The sequence below is a fragment of the Tympanuchus pallidicinctus genome, unplaced genomic scaffold (genome assembly GCF_026119805.1).
Source record: "Tympanuchus pallidicinctus isolate F22 unplaced genomic scaffold, pur_lepc_1.0 scaffold135, whole genome shotgun sequence".
NCBI lineage: Eukaryota > Metazoa > Chordata > Aves > Galliformes > Phasianidae > Tympanuchus > Tympanuchus pallidicinctus.
The window spans coordinates 67,338-74,734 of NW_026294654.1; the positions used below are offsets into that span (position 1 = coordinate 67,338).

The 7,397-nt window shown below is 29.7% G+C and overlaps 1 long non-coding RNA gene across 13 annotated transcripts in view; it reads left to right on the forward strand.

Annotated features, from left to right (window-relative positions):
- LOC128076270 (uncharacterized) overlaps positions 1–7,289 on the forward strand; it is a 56,202-nt gene extending 48,913 nt beyond the window's left edge. Inside the window, exons 5-7 of one of the 13 annotated variants that reach the window (XR_008204336.1) lie at positions 828–868; positions 1,402–1,442; positions 6,526–6,540. This is a non-coding gene — a long non-coding RNA (uncharacterized LOC128076270). Of the gene's footprint in view, positions 1–498; positions 558–827; positions 899–950; positions 1,068–1,360; positions 1,443–1,934; positions 2,047–4,187; positions 4,204–4,474; positions 4,685–5,662; positions 5,745–6,073; positions 6,147–6,525; positions 6,604–7,139 lie in introns of those variants that run through there. The other 12 variants (XR_008204331.1, XR_008204323.1, XR_008204327.1 and 9 more) reach the window with 12 other exon arrangements.
- The last annotated feature ends 108 nt before the right edge of the window (positions 7,290–7,397 follow it).

Below are 7,397 nucleotides of genomic sequence, written 5' to 3' on the forward strand. Positions count from 1 at the left end.
TTGAGGTTAAAAACAGGGATTTCTAGGAAAATAAGCGATATTTAAGGGGAAAAACAGGGATTTCTATGAAAATAAGCGATATTTTAGGGGAAAAACTGGGATTTCTATGAAAATAAGCGATATTTTAGGTTAAAAACAGGGATTTCTATGAAAATAAGCGATATTTTAGGTAAAAAACAGGGATTTCTAGGAAAATAAGCGTTGTTTGAAGTTAAAAACAGGGATTTCTGTGGAAATGAGCGATATTTGAGGTTAAAAACAGGGATTTCTAGGAAAATAAGCGATATTTGAGGTTAGAAACAGGGATTTCTATGAAAATAAGCGATATTTAAATTAAAAAACTGGGATTTCTAGGAAAATAAGCGATATTTTAGGATTAAAAACAGGGATTTCTATGAAAATAAGCGATATTTGAGGTTAAAAACAGGGATTTATAGGAAAATAAGCGATATTTGAGGTTAAAAACAGGGATTTCTATGGAAATGAGCGATATTTGAGGTTAAAAACAGGGATTTCTATGAAAATAAGCGATATTTGAGGTTAAAAATAGGGATTTCTATGAAAATAAGCGATATTTTAAGGGAAAAACTGGAATTTCTATGAAAATAAGTGATATTTAAATTAAAAAACAGGAATTTCTAGGAAAATAAGCGATATTTTAGGATTAAAAACAGGGATTTCTATGAAAATAAGCGATATTTGAGGTTAAAAACAGGGATTTCTATGAAAATAAGCGATATTTAAGGGGAAAAACTGGGATTTCTATGAAAATAAGCGATATTTAAGGGGAAAAACAGGGATTTCTATGAAAATAAGCGATATTTAAGGGGAAAAACAGGGATTTCTATGAAAATAAGCGATATTTGAGGTTAAAAACGGGGATTTCTAGGAAAATAAGCGATATTTAAGGGGAAAATCAGGGATTTCTATGAAAATAAGCGATATTTGAGGTTAAAAACAGGGATTTCTAGGAAAATAAGCGATATTTAAGGGGAAAATCAGGGATTTCTATGAAAATAAGTGATATTTTAGGTTAAAAACAGGGATTTCTATGACAATAAGCAATATTTAAGGGGAAAAACTGGGATTTCTACGAAAATAAGCGATATTTGAGGTTAAAAACTGGGATATCTATGAAAATAAGCGATATTTTAGGGGAAAAACTGGGATTTCTATGAAAATAAGCGATATTTTAGGTTAAAAACTGGGATTTCTATGAAAATAAGCGATATTTTAGGTTAAAAACTGGGATTTCTATGAAAATAAGCAATATTTTAGGTTAAAAACAGGGATTTCTACGAAAATAAGCGATATTTTAGGTTAAAAACTGGGATTTCTAGGAAAATAAGCGATATTTGAGGTTAAAAACAGGGATTTCTATGAAAATAAGCGATATTTTAGGTTAAAAACAGGGATTTCAATGAAAATAAGCGATATTTTAGGTTAAAAACAGGGATTTCTATGAAAATAAGCGATATTTAAGGGGAAAAACAGGGATTTCTATGAAAATAAGCGATATTTTAGGTTGAAAACTGGGATTTCTATGAAAATAAGCGATATTTTAGGTTAAAAACATGGATTTCTATGAAAATAAGCGATATCTTAGGTTAAAAACTGGGATTTCTATGAAAATAAGCGATATTTGAGGTTAAAAACAGGGATTTCTATGAAAATAAGCGATATTTAAGGGGAAAAACTGGGATTTCTATGAAAATAAGCGATATTTGAGGTTAAAAACAGGGATTTCTATGAAAATAAGCGATATTTGAGGTTAAAAACAGGGATTTCTATGAAAATAAGCGATATTTAAGGGGAAAAACAGGGATTTCTATGAAAATAAGCGATATTTGAGGTTAAAAACTGGGATTTCTATGAAAATAAGCGATATTTTAGGTTAAAAACAGGGATTTCTATGGAAATAAGCGATATTTGAGGTTAAAAACAGGGATTTCTATGAAAATAAGCGATATCTTAGGTTAAAAACAGGGATTTCTATGAAAATAAGCGATATTTAAGGGGAAAAACAGGGATTTCTATGAAAATAAGCGATATTTTAGGTTGAAAACTGGGATTTCTATGAAAATAAGCGATATTTAAGGGGAAAAACTGGGATTTCTATGAAAATAAGCGATATTTGAGGTTAAAAACAGGGATTTCTATGAAAATAAGCGATATTTAAGGGGAAAAACAGGGATTTCTATGGAAATAAGCGATATTTGAGGTTAAAAACAGGGATTTCTAGGAAAATAAGCGATATTTGAGGGGAAAAACAGGGATTGCTAGGAAAATAAGCGATATTTAAGGGGAAAAACAGGGATTTCTATGAAAATAAGCGATATTTAAGGGGAAAAACAGGGATTTCTATGAAAATAAGCGATATTTGAGGTTAAAAACAGGGATATCTATGAAAATAAGCGATATTTTAGGGGAAAAACTGGGATTTCTATGAAAATAAGCGATATTTTAGGTTAAAAACAGGGATTTCTATGAAAATAAGCGATATTTTAGGTAAAAAACAGGGATTTCTATGAAAATAAGCGATATTTTAGGTTAAAAACTGGGATTTCTATTAAATAAGCAATATTTAATGGGAAAAACTGGGATTTCTATGAAAATAAGCGATATTTTAGGTTAAAAACAGGGATTTCTATGAAAATAAGCAATATTTAAGGGGAAAAACAGGGATTTCTATGAAAATAAGCGATATTTAAGGGGAAAAACAGGGATTTCTAGGAAAATAAGCGATATTTGAGGTTAAAAACAGGGATTTCGATGAAAATAAGCGATATTTAAGGGGAAAAACAGGGATTTCTATGAAAATAAGCGATATTTAAGGGGAAAAACAGGGATTTCTATGAAAATAAGCGATATTTAAGGGGAAAAACAGGGATTTCTATGAAAATAAGCAATATTTTAGGGGAAAAACTGGGATTTCTATGAAAATAAGCGATATTTTAGGTTAAAAACAGGGATTTCTAGGAAAATAAGCGATATTTGAGGTTAAAAACAGGGATTTCTAGGAAAATAAGCGATATCTTACGATAAAATCAGGGATTTCTATGAAAATAAGCGATATCTTAGGTTAAAAACAGGGATTTCTAGGAAAATAAGCGATATTTTAGGTTAAAAACAGGGATTTCTATGAAAATAAGCGATATTTAAGGGGAAAAACAGGGATTTCTAGGAAAATAAGCGATATTTGAGGTTAAAAACAGGGATTTCTAGGAAAATAAGCGATATTTGAGGTTAAAAACTGGGATTTCTTCGAAAATAAGCGATATTTGAGGTTAAAAACAGGGATTTCTATGAAAATAAGCGATATTTGAGGTTAAAAACAGGGATTTCTAGGAAAATAAGCGATATTTTAGGTTAAAAACAGGGATTTCTATGAAAATAAGCGATATTTATGGGGAAAAACTGGGATTTCTATGAAAATAAGCGATATTTGAGGTTAAAAACAGGGATTTCTATGAAAATAACCGATATTTTAGGTTAAAAACAGGGATTTCTATGAAAATAAGCGATATTTGAGGTTAAAAACTGGGATTTCTATGAAAATAAGCGATATTTAAGGGGAAAAACAGGGATTTCTATGAAAATAAGCGATATTTGAGGGAAAAACTGGGATTTCTATGGAAATAAGCGATATTTTAGGTTAAAAACAGGGATTTCTATGGAAATAAGCGATATTTGAGGTTAAAAACAGGGATTTCTATGAAAATAAGCGATATTTGAGGTTAAAAACAGGGATTTCTAGGAAAATAAGCGATATTTTAGGTTAAAAACAGGGATTTCTATGAAAATAAGCGATATTTTAGGTTAAAAACAGGGATTTCTATGAAAATAAGCGATATTTAAGGGGAAAAACAGGGATTTCTATGAAAATAAGCGATATTTTAGGTAAAAAACAGGGATTTCTAGGAAAATAAGCGATATTTAAGGTTAAAAACAGGGATTTCTGTGGAAATGAGCGATATTTGAGGTTAAAAACAGGGATTTCTATGAAAATAAGCGATATTTAAGGGGAAAAACAGGGATTTCTATGAAAATAAGCAATATTTAAGGGGAAAAATAGGGATTTCTATGAAAATAAGCGATATTTGAGGTTAAAAATAGGGATTTCTATGAAAATAAGCGATATTTTAAGGGAAAAACTGGAATTTCTATGAAAATAAGCGATATTTTAGGTTAAAAACAGGGATTTCTAGGAAAATAAGCGATATTTAAGGGGAAAAACAGGGATTTCTATGAAAATAAGCGATATTTTAGGTTGAAATCTGGGATTTCTATGAAAATAAGCGATATTTGAGGTTAAAAACATGGATTTCTATGAAAATATGCGATATTTTAGGTTAAAAACAGGGATTTCTATGAAAATAAGCGATATTTAAGGGGAAAAACAGGGATTTCTATGAAAATAAGCGATAATTAAGGGGAAAAACAGGAATTTCTATGAAAATAAGCGATATTTGAGGTTAAAAACAGTGATTTCTATGAAAATAAGCGATATTTAAGGGGAAAAACAGGGATTTCTATGAAAATAAGCGATATTTAAGGGGAAAAACAGGGATTCCTATGAAAATAAGCGATATTTAAGGTTAAAAACTGGGATATCTATGAAAATAAGCGATATTTTAGGGGAAAAACTGGGATTTCTATGAAAATAAGCGATATTTTAGGTTAAAAACAGGGATTTCTATGAAAATAAGCGATATTTGAGGTTAGAAACAGGGATTTCTAGGAAAATAAGCGATATCTTAGGATAAAAACAGGGATTTCTATGAAAATAAGCGATATCTTAGGTTAAAAACAGGGATTTCTATGAAAATAAGCGATATTTTAGGTAAAAAACAGGGATTTCTATGAAAATAAGCGATATTTAGGGGGAAAAACTGGGATTTCTATGAAAATAAGCGATATTTGAGGTTAAAAACAGGGATTTCTATGAAAATAAGCGATATTTAAGGGGAAAATCGGGGATTTCTAGGAAAATAAGCGATATTTAAGGGGAAAAACAGGGATTTCTAAAAAAATAAGCGATATCTTAGGTTAAAACCTGGGATTTCTATGACAATAAGCAATATTTAAGGGGAAAAACTGGGATTTCTACGAAAATAAGTGATATTTTATGGGAAAAATAGGGATTTCTATGGAAATAAGCGATATTTTAGGTTAAAAACAGGGATTTCTAGAAAATAAGCGATATTTGAGGTTAAAAACAGGGATTTCTAGGAAGATAAGCGATATTTAATGTGAAAAACTGCGATTTCTATGAAAATAAGCGATATTTGAGGTTAAAAACAGGGATTTCTATGAAAATAAGCGATATTTTAGGTTAAAAACAGGGATTTCTTCGAAAATAAGCGATATTTGAGGTTAAAAACAGGGATTTCTAGGAAAATAAGCGATATTTGAGGATAAAAACAGGGATTTCTATGAAAATAAGCGATATTTATGGGGAAAAACTGGGATTTCTATGAAAATAAGCGATATTTGAGGTTAAAAACAGGGATTTCTAGGAAAATAAGCGATATTTTAGGTTAAAAACAGGGATTTCTATGAAAATAAGCGATATTTGAGGTTAAAAACAGGGATTTCTATGAAAATAAGCGATATTTAAGGGGAAAAACAGGGATTTCTATGAAAATAAGCGATATTTTAGGGGAAAAACTGGGATTTCTATGAAAATAAGCGATATTTAAGGTTAAAAACAGGGATTTCTATGAAAATAAGCGATATTTTAGGTAAAAAACAGGGATTTCTAGGAAAATAAGCGTTGTTTGAAGTTAAAAACAGGGATTTCTGTGGAAATGAGCGATATTTGAGGTTAAAAACAGGGATTTCTAGGAAAATAAGCGATATTTGAGGTTAAAAACAGGGATTTCTATGAAAATAAGCGATATTTAAATTAAAAAACTGGGATTTCTAGGAAAATAAGCGATATTTTAGGATTAAAAACAGGGATTTCTATGAAAATAAGCGATATTTGAGGTTAAAAACAGGGATTTATAGGAAAATAAGCGATATTTGAGGTTAAAAACAGGGATTTCTATGGAAATGAGCGATATTTGAGGTTAAAAACAGGGATTTCTATGAAAATAAGCGATATTTGAGGTTAAAAATAGGGATTTCTATGAAAATAAGCGATATTTTAAGGGAAAAACTGGAATTTCTATGAAAATAAGTGATATTTAAATTAAAAAACAGGAATTTCTAGGAAAATAAGCGATATTTTAGGATTAAAAACAGGGATTTCTATGAAAATAAGCGATATTTGAGGTTAAAAACAGGGATTTCTATGAAAATAAGCGATATTTAAGGGGAAAAACTGGGATTTCTATGAAAATAAGCGATATTTTAGGTTAAAAACTGGGATTTCTATGAAAATAAGCGATATTTTAGGTTAAAAACTGGGATTTCTATGAAAATAAGCAATATTTTAGGTTAAAAACAGGGATTTCTACGAAAATAAGCGATATTTTAGGTTAAAAACTGGGATTTCTAGGAAAATAAGCGATATTTGAGGTTAAAAACAGGGATTTCTATGAAAATAAGCGATATTTTAGGTTAAAAACAGGGATTTCAATGAAAATAAGCGATATTTTAGGTTAAAAACAGGGATTTCTATGAAAATAAGCGATATTTAAGGGGAAAAACAGGGATTTCTATGAAAATAAGCGATATTTTAGGTTGAAAACTGGGATTTCTATGAAAATAAGCGATATTTTAGGTTAAAAACATGGATTTCTATGAAAATAAGCGATATCTTAGGTTAAAAACTGGGATTTCTATGAAAATAAGCGATATTTGAGGTTAAAAACAGGGATTTCTATGAAAATAAGCGATATTTAAGGGGAAAAACTGGGATTTCTATGAAAATAAGCGATATTTGAGGTTAAAAACAGGGATTTCTATGAAAATAAGCGATATTTGAGGTTAAAAACAGGGATTTCTATGAAAATAAGCGATATTTAAGGGGAAAAACAGGGATTTCTATGAAAATAAGCGATATTTGAGGTTAAAAACTGGGATTTCTATGAAAATAAGCGATATTTTAGGTTAAAAACAGGGATTTCTATGGAAATAAGCGATATTTGAGGTTAAAAACTGGGATTTCTATTAAATAAGCGATATTTTAGGTTAAAAACAGGGATTTCTATGAAAATAAGCGATATTTAAGGTTAAAAACTGGGATTTCTATGAAAATAAGCGATATTTAAGGGGAAAAACAGGGATTTCTATGAAAATAAGCGATATTTGAGGTTAAAAACAGGGATTTCTAGGAAAATAAGCGATATCTTACGATAAAAACAGGGATTTCTATGAAAATAAGCGATATTTTAGGTTAAAAACAGGGATTTCTTCGAAAATAAGCGATATTTAAGGGGAAAAACAGG